The sequence below is a fragment of the Prionailurus viverrinus genome, chromosome C2 (assembly GCF_022837055.1).
Source record: "Prionailurus viverrinus isolate Anna chromosome C2, UM_Priviv_1.0, whole genome shotgun sequence".
Classification (NCBI taxonomy): domain Eukaryota; kingdom Metazoa; phylum Chordata; class Mammalia; order Carnivora; family Felidae; genus Prionailurus; species Prionailurus viverrinus.
In genome coordinates, this window is record NC_062569.1 from 22,898,198 (window position 1) to 22,913,788 (window position 15,591).

The following is a 15,591-nucleotide window of genomic DNA, read 5'->3' on the forward strand; positions in this document are numbered from 1 at the left end:
AAGAAATGGAAATCTAATTGGCATCACACTTCTCATCAAAAACAATGTATGTTAGAAAACACTAGAGGAAAATGTTGACTAGTGCTATATTCATGTAAAAACTCTGACATACACATACCTCAAAGTAAATGATGTGGAAGATCATGTAACAAGATGCTAAAATGGTTTTAGATAAATCACTAAGACGTCCCAAGGTGAGATTCTGGGTCAGAATGAAATTTTCAAAGGAGGTGAGCAAAATCCAGTTATATGACCCTTACATCCTCTGCCCAAAAGAAAGATAAAAAGGATTGGATTTAGAGAGAAAGTAAGTAGAGAAGTTTTGGAGAACCCCACCCCCCAAAAGAAAAAGAGTTCAACAAAGATGACTTGAAGAGCTTACTAGGTGAACCTCCAAGAATATAAGGGACACAGGGTATCTGATTCCATTGTAAGAAATCTAAAAGACAAGACATGGTTTGTGAAATGCTTTCAGGATGGAGTAAAGGGGCAGGCTTTGCAGTACAGCCTATATCAGAGAAAAGGATGCAGAAGTGTGTCCTGAGGCTCTAACTGTGAGCCATGTGAAAGAGAGAGCAGGCATGGAATAATCTTAGGTTCTATCCAAAAGGACCCTGGATGACAGACGGATCATATACAGAGCAACTCTAGATATCACTGAACGTCTGTAGATCCCATAAAGGGGAAGTAACCAGGTAGAACAGAGATGGATTTGCCCACATCAAAGAAAGTGTACCTGAGAGTCTCAACCATGCTCTAGAAAAGAAAGAAGCAGATTCAAACATCTTCTAACTTGACAGAGTTCTACTGGTCGATCGCTACAACAGTAGTAGTTAAGTCACAAATTTCCTGCTCCCTTGCCTCGGTTCTCCCTACTTCAATTCAGAGACCATCAATAGCAAGGTGGAGGAGCATGAGTAGAAGGGCCAGCAAGAGAAAAAGTAAAGAAAGCCCACCCTCTGATGGCAGGCTTCCCACCAACCCAAGGACTGAGTTGGATGAGAGGTAACTTAAGGAGGTTAAAAGTTGTCTCCTACGCAGGGATAAACATTGTAAGTTATTAAACCCAGATTGTGTTGGAGATTTGAAGTACCAAAGGTTTTACTACTGAAGAAAAATAAAAAAACTAGATGGTGTGTCTGGTCTTTGTCGAAAAGCAGGGGACACCTTAAAATAGATTTAAAGGCATAGAGAGAAAGAAAAGTTGTTTTTGTAATTACCTCTCTGAAACTGTGTTTGTTCTCAATTTTGCCATTACAATTTTAAAAGGGGACAAGAAAAAGATATATTTCACAACCACTGAAAGTAGGCACGTGCCAATTATAATACCAGAGAAAATAGAATTTAAGGTGAAAAGTATTAAGTGAGATAAAATCTTATTGGTAAAAAGTAGAATTCATCAGAAAAATATTGAGTCACAAACCTCCAGGCACCCAAAAGTATAACTTTGATACATATTAAACTAAAACTAATAGAAATTCAAGAAGTAATTGAAATAGATGTATAGGTTTTATATATGCAAAAATAATTTATATTCCATTCAAAATTCAATGAAACATTCCCCAACATTAACCCTTTATTAGACCTTCAAGTGTATTTCAACAAGTTTCTCAATTCAAAAGTCATGTTAGCCATGTTTTCTGGAAACAAACAATTATGCTTATTCTAAATAACTATGATTATAGAGGAAATCCAACACGAAATTACAAATACTTAGAAATAAATGATGAGAGCAATGTGTGTGTGTGCACACAGACGTGTGTGTAGCCATATTCTGTAAAGTGGTACTCATATGAACATTTCTAATATTAAATATATTTTTATGAAGCCGTAAAGAAATGAGTTATGCATTCATTTTAAGAAGGTAGACAAAAATAACAATGAAATATTAAAAAAATTAAGGGAAGAAATTAAGAGAGAAAAGTGAAGATTAACCATGTAAAAAAACAAAAGCATAAGCCAGGTCATGAAACCAAATCTCATTCTTGGGAAAGACCAATAAATACAAAGTCTTTGGTAAATCTGATCAAAGAAAGAAGAATACAGTTCATAGGATGCCTGGATGGCTCAGTCAGCTGAGTGTCTGACTCTTGATTTCAGCTCAGGTAGTGATCCCAGGGCTATGGGATTAAGCCCCGTGTTGGGCTCTGCGCTGTGTGTGGCCTGCCCAAGATTCTCTCTCTCTTTCCCTCTCCCCCTCTTTCCTGTTTATGCGCGCATGCTCTCTCTTTCTCAAAAATAAAACAAAGACTGCATTTCACAGTTTTTGACAAATGTGTAGTCTCATGCATCCACCATTACCATATCACACAGAATGCAATCACTGTCCTAAATATCTGCTGTGTTCCACTTATGTATCCCTTCATCCTCCAGAAACCCTGGCAACCAGTGATCCGTCATTATAATATCATTTAGAGTACTTTCACTATCCTACAAACCTCCTATGCTCTACCTGTTCATCTCTCCCCACCACAACCTCTGGCAAACAGTAATCTTTTCATTATATCCAAAGTTTTGCCTTTCCCAGAACGTCATATAATTGAAATCCTACAGTGTGTAGCCTTTGCAGACTGTCTTCTTTCGCTTGGCAATATGCATTTAAGTTTCCTCCATATCTTTTGGTGGCTTGAGAACATATTTCTTTATATGCTGAATACTATTCCTTTGCGTGGGTATACCGCAGTTTGTTTATCCAGTCATCTATTAAAGGACTTGGTTGTTTCCAGTTACGGCAATTATGCATAAAACTGCTGTAAACATTCATGTACAGATTTTTGTGCAAACATGTTTTCGACTCATTTGGATAAATGCCTGAGAGTGCAATAGCTGGATTCTTTGGTAAACCTATGTTTACCTTTGTAAGAAACTGCTGAACTTTCTTCCAAAGCGGCTGAGGCATTTTGCATTCCCCTGAAAGTTTCTGTTGCTCCATACCCTTGCTGGCATTTGTTGTTGTTAGTATTTGGATTTTAGTTATTCTAATAGTTGTGTGATGGTATCTCATTGTTGTTTTATTTTTTTTAATATTTATTTTTGAGAAAGAGAGAGAAAGATCAAAGAGAGAGGAGAGAGAGAATCCCAAGCAGGCTCTGCCTGTTAGCGCCAGCCTGACACAGGGCTGGATCCCACTAACCATGAGATTATGACCTGAGCCGAAATCAAAAGTTGTCTGCTTCATTGGCTGAGCCACCCAGACACCCCTCTCATTGTTGCTTGAGTTTGCAATTCCTGAATGACATGTGATGTTGAACATCTTTTCATAGGTTTATTTGATACCTGTATATCTTTCTTGGTGAAGTGTCTATTCAGATCTTTTGCCCACAGTTTTAATTGGGTTGTTTGTTTTCTTATTACTGAGTTTTAAGAGCAGTTTGCAGATTTTGGATACAAGTTCTTCATTGGATGTAGGTTTTACAAGCCTTTTTTCTCAATATGTGTCCTGTCTTTTTTTTTTCTCTTAACAATGTCTTTCATAAAGCAGAATATTTTCGCTTAAATGAAAGTTGACATCAACTTTTTTTTTCATAGATTGTGTTTTTGGTGTTATATCTAAGAATTCATCTTCAAACCCAATGTATATCTTTTTCCCGGATTATCTCCTGGAAGTTTTATATTTTTTACTTTACATTTAGGTTGTTTTCGGAAAGGCAAAATGTCTGTGTCATTTTTTTCTTTTTTCTTTTTGTCCTATTCTATTCTACTCTATTCTACTCTATTCTGTTCTATTCTGTACTATTCTATTCTATTCTATTCTATTCTATTCTATTCTATTCTTCTATTTTAGAGCACATGAGCAAGCAAGAGAGAGGCAAAGGGAGAGGGAGAGAATCTTAAGCAGGTTCCACTCTCAGCATGAAGCCCAATGCGGGGCCCAATCCCACGACCCTGGGATAATGACCTGAGCCAAAATCAAGAGTTGGCCACTTAACTGACTGAGCCACACAGGCACCCCTGTGTCATATGAGTTTCCATATAGACTTCCATTGGTTCCAGTGCCCTTTGTTAAAAAGATTATCCTTTTCCAATTGAATTGCTTTTCTTTCTTGTCAGAGATCATTGGCCATATTTTCGTGGATCTATTTCTGGGCTTTCTATTCTGTCCTGTTAATCTGTGTTTTATTCTGCCAATACCACACTGTCTTATTTACTCTGGCTTGAATAGTTAAGTCTTGAAGTCAGGTAGTATCAGTCTGCTAACTTTGCTGTTCTTCAATATTGTGCTGGTTATTCTGTGTCTTTTACCTTTCACTATAAACTGTGCCATCGTTTTGTCAATATTCACAAAATAATTTACTGGGCTTTTGTTTGAGATTTCACTGAATCTTTAAATCATATTGGGAAGAACTGATACATTAACAATATTGAGTTTTCCTTTGCTTGCTGGATCTGTCAATTACTGATACAAGAGTTCTGAAGTCTTCAACTATAATAATGGATTTGTCTATTGCTCCTTAAAATTCTATCAGTTTTTGCCTCATGTATTTTGGTTAAGGTTTGTCAAGTCTTGGAGAAATGACCCTTTCATCATTACGTATGACTCTCTTTATCCCTGAAAATTATCCTTGCTTCTGAAGTCTGCTTCATCTGCCATTCATATAGGCACTTCAGCTTTCTTTGATTAATATTAGCATGGTGTATCTTTTTTCATCTTGTACTTTTTTTTTCATAGCATCATAAGTCATAACGTCCTCCCCTTTGAGAGAAGCGTGGTCGTACAATCACTTTTGGAGACACCTCAAAGATTGTCTGGCACTTTGGTACAGAAAGGATTGGTCCAATTTCTTGCTCTCTTGGGATACTGTTGGTGGCTCAAACCCACCCTGGGCTAGGGTAGGGCAGAAGATAGATAGGAAGGGGGTCTGGGACAGATGGGCAGAGCATGAGTGTGTGCTCAAGTTTTTGTCAATAGAGATCGTCGATCCTAGGTGGATGCTGGGATGGCAGAGGGCACCCTGAGGGCTCAAGCTGGGTGATGTTACTGTGGTAGCGTTCTTTGGCCCAGTCCACCAGCTCACTTCTCTGGAATCACAGCTGGCTTTCCTTCGGGGTCCCCTCCATGAGGTACTGGCATAAATGACATTCCCACAGCTTCACGGACCAGTCCGGGCTGTTTTGGGGAGCCTCACTCTCCCATCAGTCCTCCTGTGCCCACCCCTCAGGTTGTGCCCTGATGTGAATGTTGAAATCTGTGAAGGTGTCGGGAACAGCCTTAGCTAAGTTGGTGTAGACTTCCTTGGGGCCTTCCCAGACCATGGCCACCAGGGGGGCAGTGGCTGATGAGGGCTGGGTAGAAGGTCTTCCTCTGTAGGTCATGGTAGAGCTCAACAAGGATGCTTTCTGGCACCTGTGGCATCTCCATCCCCCACCAGCTTGTAGCCCCTCTTCTCCAAGCACTGGATTACATGCCTGCCCCAGTGAGTCACTGCTGCAACCCTCCTCACCAGAGTCTGCTTCAGGTCCAGGAGGGCCCTCCTGAGCTGAGGTGCACAAGCAGCCTCTACCAGGGGCAGCGGGCTGCTGAGAAGGCTCCATAGCACCGTGCACCAGAAGAGAGGCCACTCATGACACCCCACCTTGTTGAGCCAGCCTGACCCAGCTGCCTGAGGCCCCCTCCATCCATTTACTTTTAATCTATTACTTTATAGTTAAAATGGGTTTCTTGCTGAGCTGGGCCTGGTTTTTGTTTGTTTTTAATCCATGCTAACAGTGTCTGTCTTTTAACTGGTGAATTTAGACCATTTACATTTAAAATGATTATTCATACAGTTGGATAAATTAACTGCCCTGTTTTTACCATTTCCTACTCATCGCTCTTTCTTTGTTACTTTGTTATCTTCATATTGTTTTCTACCTTCTCTGATCGTAATTCAGCTTTTTTTTTTTTTAAAGGAATCTCTACACCTATCTTGAGGCTGGAACTCACCACCCAGAGATCAAGTTGTGTGCTTTTCCAACTGAGCCAGCCAGGCACTCCTAATTCAGCTTTTTATGTGATTTGATTTTCTCCCCTTCCTTAGCATACCAATCACACATTTTTAAAAATTTTTAATGGTTGCCCTGGAGTCTGGCAATGTACATTTAGTAATCGAAGCCCATTTCTGAATGACACTAGATCACTTCACAAGTACTGCAAGGTACTCTCTAACAGGGCATTTCCAATCTTTTCTCTCATTCCTTAGAACATTGCTGTCATTCATTTCACTTATCCATAGGCTTTAATCATCCAGTGCATTATTGCTACTATTATTTTGAGCAAGTTACTTTTTAGATCAATTATCAAAATAAAGTCTTTTCTTTTACTTTCATTGATTCCTATTCTAATGTCCTTTCTTTCTTCATGTAGACTGAATTTTCTTACCTGTATCATTTCCCATCTCTCTGAAGAATTTTTTTTAAACATTTTCTGAAAGCAAGGCTACTGGCAACAAATTCCCCCAATTTTTGTTTGAGAATGTCTTTATTTTTCCTTAATTTTTGAAGGACAATTTCACTGGATATAGAAATCTAGGCTGATAGGTTTTTTTTCCCCAATACTTCAAATATTTCATTTACTGTCCTCCTGTTTGCATGGTTTCTGAAAAGAAATCTGATATAATTCTTACACTTTTTCTTCTATAGGTAAAGATTTTTTTCTCTCTGATTTCAAAACTTTTTAAAATGTTTATTTATTTATTTTGAGAGAGAGAGAGAGAGAGTGCAAGCAGGGTAGGGGATGAGAGAGAGGGAGAGAAAGAATCCCAAGCAGGCTCCATGCCACCAGCACAGAGCCTGATGTGGGGATCAATCCCATGAACTGCAAGATCATGACCTGAGCCAATATCAAGAGTTAGATGTTTAAATGACTGAGCCACCCAGGCACCCCCTTTTTTAAAATATTTGTTTATTTATCTATTAGAACTTTTTATTTGTTTATTTTTGTTTTTGTGTTCTGCAGCTTGAATATAAGATACCTAGGTGTAGGGTTTGTGTGTGTGTGTGTGTGTGTTTATTATTTATCCTGCTTGGTGCTCTCTGATCTTTGATCAGAGGTTTGGTGCTTGTTACTAATTTTGGAAAATTCTCCGTCACTATTGCTTCAGATATTTTTCCCGTTCCTTTTTTTCCTCTTCTTTCTGGTATTCCTATTATAGGTGTCTTACGACCTTTGTAATTGTCCCCAAATTCTTGGATATCTGTTCCTTTTTTTAAAGACTACTTTCTCTCTGCTTTTCAGTTTGGGAAGTTTCTGTTAACACGACTTCAAATCTTACACCACTGATCACTGATTATTTCCTCAGCTGTTTTCAGTCTACTGATGAACCATCAAAGCATTCTTCATTTCTGTTACCTTTTTTTAATTTCTAGCATTTAGTTTTGATTCTTTCTTAGTTTCCATCTCTCTGCTTACATTACCCATCTGTTCTCCTATGCTGTTAACTCTTCCATTAGAGTCCTTAGTATATTAACCAGAGTTATATTAAATTCCTGGCCTGATGATTTTAAAATCTGTCCTTTCTGAGTCTTGTTATGATGCTTGCTTTGTGTCTTGAGACTGTGTTTTTGTTTTTTGTTTTGCCTTTCTTAACTTGTATCTTGTAACTTTTTATTGAAAGCTGGACACGATGTATTGGTTAAAAAGCCGAGGCAAACAGACCTTTCGTGTCAGGTATTATATTTATCTGGCTAGAAGCTAGGCTGTTTTTATTGTTTGCTCTTTCTGCAGGTGTCAGAGGTTAAAATTTTGTCTGGTGTCCTTGTTTTGGTGTCCTGTGTTGCCTTAGGGTTTCTCTAAAGATTCCTTTTTAAATAGAATCCGAGCATTGCAGGGGTGCCTGTGTGGCTCAGTCAGTTAAGTGTCTGACTCTTGATTTTGGCTCGCATCATGATCTCATGGTTCATAGGTTTGAACCTTGCATCAGGCTCTGTGCTGACAGTGTGGAGCCTACTTGGGATTCTCTCTGTACCTCTCTCTCTGCCTCTCCCCTGTTCTCTCTCTCTTTCTCTTCCAAAATAAATAAATAAACTTAATAAAAAATTTAAAAAGAGAATCTGAGCATTGCAGTTCTTTCTGCTATACTTCCCTGTTATTATAAAGGAGTCCTGTTGCTGTGACAGTAAGGTGTGAAGGGGGAGTGTTCTATGACCGTACTATTAGATCTCAATCTTTCAGTGGACCTGTGCCCCTGGCCTGTGATCTTTACAAGTACTTGTCAGCTTTTCCTGTCCCTTTGGTGAGACAGGAAGGCTTGATGGCACTGGAATTGTGCATGACTTCCTCCCATCTGACAAACTGGAGGGAATTTGTTCTGGGCACTTCCCTTGCCGCATATCAGTTGGGGTCTGGTAAGATAACTTTTCTTGAAGGAAGCTCTTTGTTAACAGAGAACAGAATGATGTGGGCATATTGCAGAATGGTTACTTTCCCCCTTCCTTTGTTAGAACACCAGATAGTTGTCTCTGACCTTCACTGTAAGAAGCTGGTGGGGCTTATAAGGGTAAGACTTACAAAAGTGTGGAGACACCCTTAATATTTGGCTTTTAGGAGTTTTTATTTCTTAAGCTAGTCCATGCTTAGCCTCCAGCAACTGATCAACTGCCATTTATATGTTCCTGCTAGTTGCTGGATGCAGTGGCTTCTGTTCCCAATAAGCTGTAATTCTCTCTCTCTCTCTCTCTCTCTCTCTCTCTCTCTCTCTTTTTCTCTCTCTGTCCCTTCAGTTGTGGGGGCAGCAGTTTGTCCTGTGGTCTCAGTCTTCTGAAGGATCCAAGAACAGTTGTTGATTTTTAGTTTGTTCAGCAATTTTGTTGTGAGGATTGAAGTGATGGCTTTCAAACTCTTTACGTGTTAGACCCAGACTGTTTTATTGATAAATTCTACTAAACTTAAAAGAACAGATCTTAATGACATAAAAATTACGGACCATCATAAAAATGCAATGATTTCAAAAGAATATACAAATTTATTATAACTCTTATACAAATACTAAAGTTACACAAAAACGGAACATTGTAAGTTCATCTGTCTTAGGAACCTAGAGGTAAATGTCCTAAATAAAATATTTAAAGCTGATCAGTCAGATTTTTTTTTATAACTACTTTTCCTTTAAAAAATATTTTTGGAGAAACATCTTAGCTTTCCTAATGGCTTCATTACCACAAATGAGAGTCTTATCATTTTCAATTCCCTGAACCATTTATTGAGCACAGTGCGGGGCACAAAACAGTATTCTACAAACTTGTTTGCAAAGAACGAGTGAATGAATATTGAACACAATGCTCTATAAGGGGAATTGTGAGAGGCACATAATGAAAAGTGCAAGGTCACTGCCTTTCCAGAGCTCACAACCTTGTGAGGAGTCAGCCACAAACATAACAGACTAACCCAAATCGGATTGTGATAATTGCCGCTATAGAGAAACAATCACACTTCTATAAGCGTATGTGGGAAAGAGAGATTAATTCTAAAAGGCAGTGTTTATTTAGATCATGGCTTAAGAAATAGAGGGAAATGAAGCTTTCTGACTAAACTTAATTTCACAATTACCCAGAATCATAGAATTAGATTTGCACAGTGGTCTATCAGAGGCTTAGTTATTGCCAATTAGATCATAGAATCATTTTAGAATGCATTCTAGATTTAAAAAAATGATTTTGGAACCTGGGTTTTCTAGGACTTTGTTATTCTAAAGATAATATCAGGTCATATTTATGGCAAATATAAAATACCCTCGGTATCTTGTGTCAATGTGCAGACCTTTAAAAACTCTAGCCCCTAAATGTTTCCGGAGATCTTCAAGAATAGATTCAGTAAAGAATCTTCTGCCCTACTCTGAATCTTTACTGAATCTTCTGCCCTCTTATTTGGTCCACAGCTCTAGAAGCTGCTTATGGTGCACCTCACCTGTCACTGCTGCTAACACCTCCTGACCCTCAGCGGTGGTGCCTTCCACTTTTTTTCTGCAGCAAAGTTAGTTGTTTTACCCATAAAACAGGGAAAAGGTCTCTGTGTGGCCCTTTGTAAAATGGGGACTAGTGTGGCTTGAGATTTCACATTCCATAATGAGGTACACACACACACACACACACACACACACACACACACACACACACCTCTTCCTTTCTTTTTTGCCTTCACCTAAACCTGCATGGTTTGGCAAGGGGACCATCTTCAAAAACACGCTCTGTTTTCTTTTCCCCATTCCCCATGAACTTTCCCCATTACCCTCTCTTATAAGAAAAATACTCTCTGCTCTCCCAAACCAGGCAAAAAACTTCTCCAAATCCTGGAAGCTCAACTCATCAGTTCTTGAAATATCTCTGATCACTCCTAACTCCCAGTGTAGGATATGAATCACCCTTCACAGACTCAGGAAGACAAGAAAAATCACATCTCTTCATTTTTTATATGTCAACTTATTTTGATTTTCAGGTTCTTCCTGCTTGGTAATTCTCTGGGGCTTCATGCCATGTTTGGGACACGGGGCTCTATTTCAAGTCCTCCCAGAATCCCACTGTCCAGACATATCATTCTTCTCTGGAGATTTACTGCTTCCTCAGGCTGCTGCCAAGGAGATGCACACAGCCCTCCCTGCTTGCAAGAATTTCAGATCTTTCTTTCCTTTCTCTCTACCCCAACCTCAGTCCAGAGGGATCTCCTTATATTTGTGTGTGTGTGTGTGTGTGTGTGTGTGTGTGTGTGTGTATGGAGGGGGGGTGGTTTATCTCTCTCCTGCTCCTATATTTTTTCCCGAGCTCATCTGCCTCGTACTGCGTGTTACTTTACTTCCTTTCCTCCATCTCTCAAAAGTGCATGTGATTTCCTAAAGGCTTGGGTTTGGGAGACAAAGAGCCAAGATATTCCTGGTTTCGGTCCCATGACATCCTCCCCGGGCAATGCTTGACAGAGAAGTCTGTACTTTGAAGGACAGGAAGGAAAAGAGGCACAATATGGGGTTAAACTAACCCCCAAATTTACCTCAAATACTGTCCCTTCGCATCAGCTTCAACTTCAACTTATATTCTCCACTACATTTTAGAATTGTAAAGACATTTAGAGATGGCCTATTCCTATCCTTGATGACAAGAAAGATGCTCAGAAAAAAGTCGATTTAAAGGGTGAATTCTGGTTATCTATTAACTGGGTAACGAAGCATTTCAAAACTTTGTGGCTTAAAACAACGACAGTATTTATTATGATGATCATTATTATCTCTGAATGGCCTGGAATTGACTGAGCTCAGTCGGCCATTCTTTCGTGGAGTCTCTGCAAGGTTGAATCAGACAGTGGTGACTTGGGATACCTGAAGCCTTGTTCATTCACACGTCCGAAGGTTAAGGTTGCCTGGTGGCATTTTCGAGTGGGGGCTGAACAGATGGGGCTTCTTTAGCTTCTTCCTCTATCTTTATGTAGTCTTTTTTTTTTAAGTTTATTGATTTATTTTGAGAGAGAGTGAGAGACAGCACAAGCAAGGGAGGGCCAGAGAGAGAGAGAGAGAGAGAGAGGGAGACAGAGAATCCCAAGCAGGTTCCACACTGACAAGTGCGGAGCCTGACGTAGGGCTCGAACTCACAAACTGTGAGGTCATGACCTGAGCCCAAACCAAGAGTCAGGCTCTTAACCAACTGAGGCATCCAGGCGCCCCTTTATGTAGTCTGTTGACATAATCTCTCCAGCATGATTTCTTACCTTGTGGATCAGGGTTCTAAATATACATGTTGAAAGTGAGACTGAGTGAGAGCTGGCTGAACCCCCTTTCACAAGCTAGCTTCTGACAGTCAGTCTTAATGACATGAGTAGGGGCAGCCATTTTTCAATGATGAATTATTAGACTCTAATTTTTGATACAAGTATCAGGTCATTTGCAGACATGTTTTAAAATCACCCCAAGTCATATATCTTCTTCCAGGATGTTGATCAGCTCCATTTCCTTAATGTCTCATATCATATCTAGCCTCCCTCCCCAGCATATAATTTATTCCTTTAATATGGTGATGGTTAATTTTAGGTGTCAACTTGACGAGGTTGTGAGGTGCCCAGATTATTTGGTTGAACATTATTTCTGGGGGTGAGGATATCTCCAGAAGATGTCAGCATTTGAATCAGACAGTAAAGAAGATGTCCTTCCCACTGTGGGAAGGCAGAGGGAGGGAGAGTTTGCTTTCTCTTGAATGCTTGAGCTGAGACATTGGTCATTTTCGACCTTTGGACTGGGACTTAACACCATCAGTTCTTCTGGTTCCTAGGCCTTCAGGCTCAGACTGGAATATGACGCTAATAGTTTTTATGGGTCTTCTGCTTGCAGATGTCAGATTGTGGGACTTCTCAGCCTTTATAACTGCATGAGCCAATTCCTTATATTCATTCTCTCTTTCTACCTCTCTCTCTCTTTCCCTCTCCTTATCTCTCCTTCTCCCTCTCCGCCCCCCCCCCCCCCACACACACAGTTTCTCTGGAGAACCCTGACTAATATAATATATCTTTCAGATTGGAAAATTTCTCTTCACTCTTAGAGTCAAATTTCTTATTGGCTCCCTTGTCACTTAACATGTAAAGTTCAGCCAACTCCTCTCTCGCTTTCTTGCCTTTTCCACTTTTCTGCCATTTTTTTCCAGCTCTAGTCAGGCTTAAACGTTAGAGTTAAAATTATTTTCCAGACTCTAAGATGATTTCATTCATTCATTTTTAGACTAATTTAAAAGATACATTAACACATTTCATCCTATCTGAGAAACTGAAAACTGTAGTTTGAACAAGGCAAAGTAATTATGGAATACTGAGGGTCTGACCTAAGGGAGTCAGTCCTGCTGAAGAGATTCTAAATTCCATCTTACTTGCATGAGAAGTGTTGATTCACAGTTAGATGTTGCATACCAAAGGAAGTCTTGTGAAGGAGATAGCTAGGACTCAACTGCTGATTTCTCTGGAAAGTGAAAATCAGAGAGTTTAGGACGGAGCTGGCAAACACCCAGACAAAATGGGACAATGCTCGTTTTCCTTACTCATGTTAGGCATGGCTAATCAGTCATAGCACTATAGCTGGAAGCGGCCTCAACACCGTGCCCAAGAGCTACTACAAATAAAACTTTCTGGATTGATACAGAAGAGAAAAATGTTGTGTCCTCTTGGGTCCACAATCTAGAGAAAAAGAACTGAAGTCAAACGACTGTTAAGAAGACTGTGGGTGTGGATTTTTGCTTCCAAAACTTATTGATGACAGAAGACATATTTATAGCAATGGGAACGTGGTGGTTTTCTGACCGGCATGAAAGTCCTGCCAGACGATCCATCCGAGCAGATATAGTCAATATTCACTTGTGTTGATTGTGATGTGTGGTATCTTCAGATTGCTGTGTCCTCAGCCTCTAAGAGATTAATTGTCTTGGGTACACATGGGGACATAACATTCTGTTGTCATTGGTTTTCTCAAGCTATGCAACTTGTCATGATAAGTGGCACAAGAATCTTCCAGCAGCAAATAAATTGGTGTAATTGTGGTAAATCCGATTCCGTCCTCAAAATACTTCCTTTTCAGACTTCCTTCATTTCCTGGATTTCTTTTACTTCTCCCACATCCTTACCTCTGTGTAGAATTTAGCACTCTGAAGAGGTATAAGAATCAATGATGATGACGTGACACAATGATTTTTAATTTTATACCTTTCAGCATGCTGCCGAAAAATCAAAAAGAGAAATTCAGAAACGCTTTACAAGAATGCCACATGTATCATTATGGATACATATATAGTGTCCTGATGTTGCAGACAACTGCTTAGCTATTCATTTTATTAAAAACAAACAAACAAACAAAATTACCAAAAAAAAAAAAACCTGAGCCCCTTAAGAGCTGAAACTGAACCACATTTTGATTTTAATGTTTAGAAAATAGAAAAGAACATTTTGGCAAGCCTGTGATTATTTCTAATTGCCTTAGAGAACTCGTGTTCTGGGGATGGGTTTGATAAGAAACAAAGCATAAAGAATCGATTTTGTATGCTATTAATTGGATGCCAATGCCACACTCAATAAATGACCATTCTGTTTCGTACCAGCTCCTCCTAGAGGGCAGAGTGGAAGACAGGTAATTCCAGGGCAACCGTTGGGTCAATCTCTGTGGAAGGCCTCAGAAACACATGCTATCTGGGCATGCACGTTTATCAGACAATTTACACAATTTTTTTCCAAGCCTATATTACTGACATGACACAATTACTAGATTTATTAATTCCTTGTTGCAGGGACTAGAGATTTCCCAATGTGATGGACTAATGCATATTGCATTAGCTCTAACATCCGGGGCTCTACACCCACCAATATCAAGAGATTAACTGAAACATAACAATATAACTCAATGCGAGCCTCCTCCCTCCTTCCTTCCCTCTCCATATCTTCCTCTTTCTCTCGCTCTCTTAAGCACTCAACAAGCTTTTCTGAGCAAGGAGAGTAAAAACGTGTTTGATTTACAACCTCATTTTGTCTCTGCTTGTATTTCATCTTCCATCTTCACATTTCTTATTGAAACCAAGATGAGTAGGGGGAAACGAATAGAGTATCTATTTCCCTCTCAATCTTTCAAGTCTTTGGAGGAGCACCAATCACCATTCAGGTTGTCAAGAATTCTATCAAGATCTAGGAGCAGGGCTCAAAAGAGCACAACAGCATATGGTTCTTACATTAGACCTGGGGCCTGGGGGCCACTTCATCTTTTGGTGGGGCTAAGACAACAGGCAGAGAATATGATGGTCATATGCCTACTGGGATCATTGTCCTCTCATCACACCTGCTCACATAAATGCCTTCTGCCATCACAGTTCTTGTTGCCTGAGATTCCTCTGTTGTCAGTACTGCTGTCTCTTATCTCCCACTTCCTTTTTTTCTTGCTGTCCAATTCTTGTGCCCTAGGATCTTGCCTCTAAGGCAAATGTCTAAGGCAGGTGTTCCAATGTAGGTAGTTATTTGTAAGATTGCATGTGGAAGCAGATCAAGCTTTTAAAAAGCAAGAAAGCAAGCACTATGATATCGATGGCAATTGGCAAATGGCCTCGATGTTGCAGAGACAATGTCATAGTCATCATGAACTGATTCCTCATGTCCTGACTAAAAGGGGCACCCATGCCTCTAGCCAATTTGTTACCATATACGCCCCAATTTTCCAGATCTTTTTATTTTTCAAAAGAAGCCAGAAACATAGATTTCCATGTAAACTCTATTTATGAACATTGGCAACTAATTCACATTTTTAAAAAAGTGTAGTGCAAGCCAAAAAAACCCATCTGTAGGTGTGATTAGACCCATGGGATGATGGAGGGACACCTCTGTTTTAGGACTCTATTTCTCAATTGGTGTGCCCAGCAATGCCAGGAAATCTTGTCCAGAAGTTTAAGCTTAAATAGCTTTTCCTCATCAGTGGACTGCTCCTCAATATGCTTTTGCCTAAATACCCTTTATCTTCTCACACTCTCTCCTCATCTATTCTATGTCAATTCACCAAATGTTCAATTGAGTATCTCTGATAAGTGAGATGCCATACAAGACACTATGAGAAGTGCAAAAATGTTATCGAGAATGGACTAGACTGCTGCAAAACTGACCCAAATCAGTGGTGGCTTAAACAG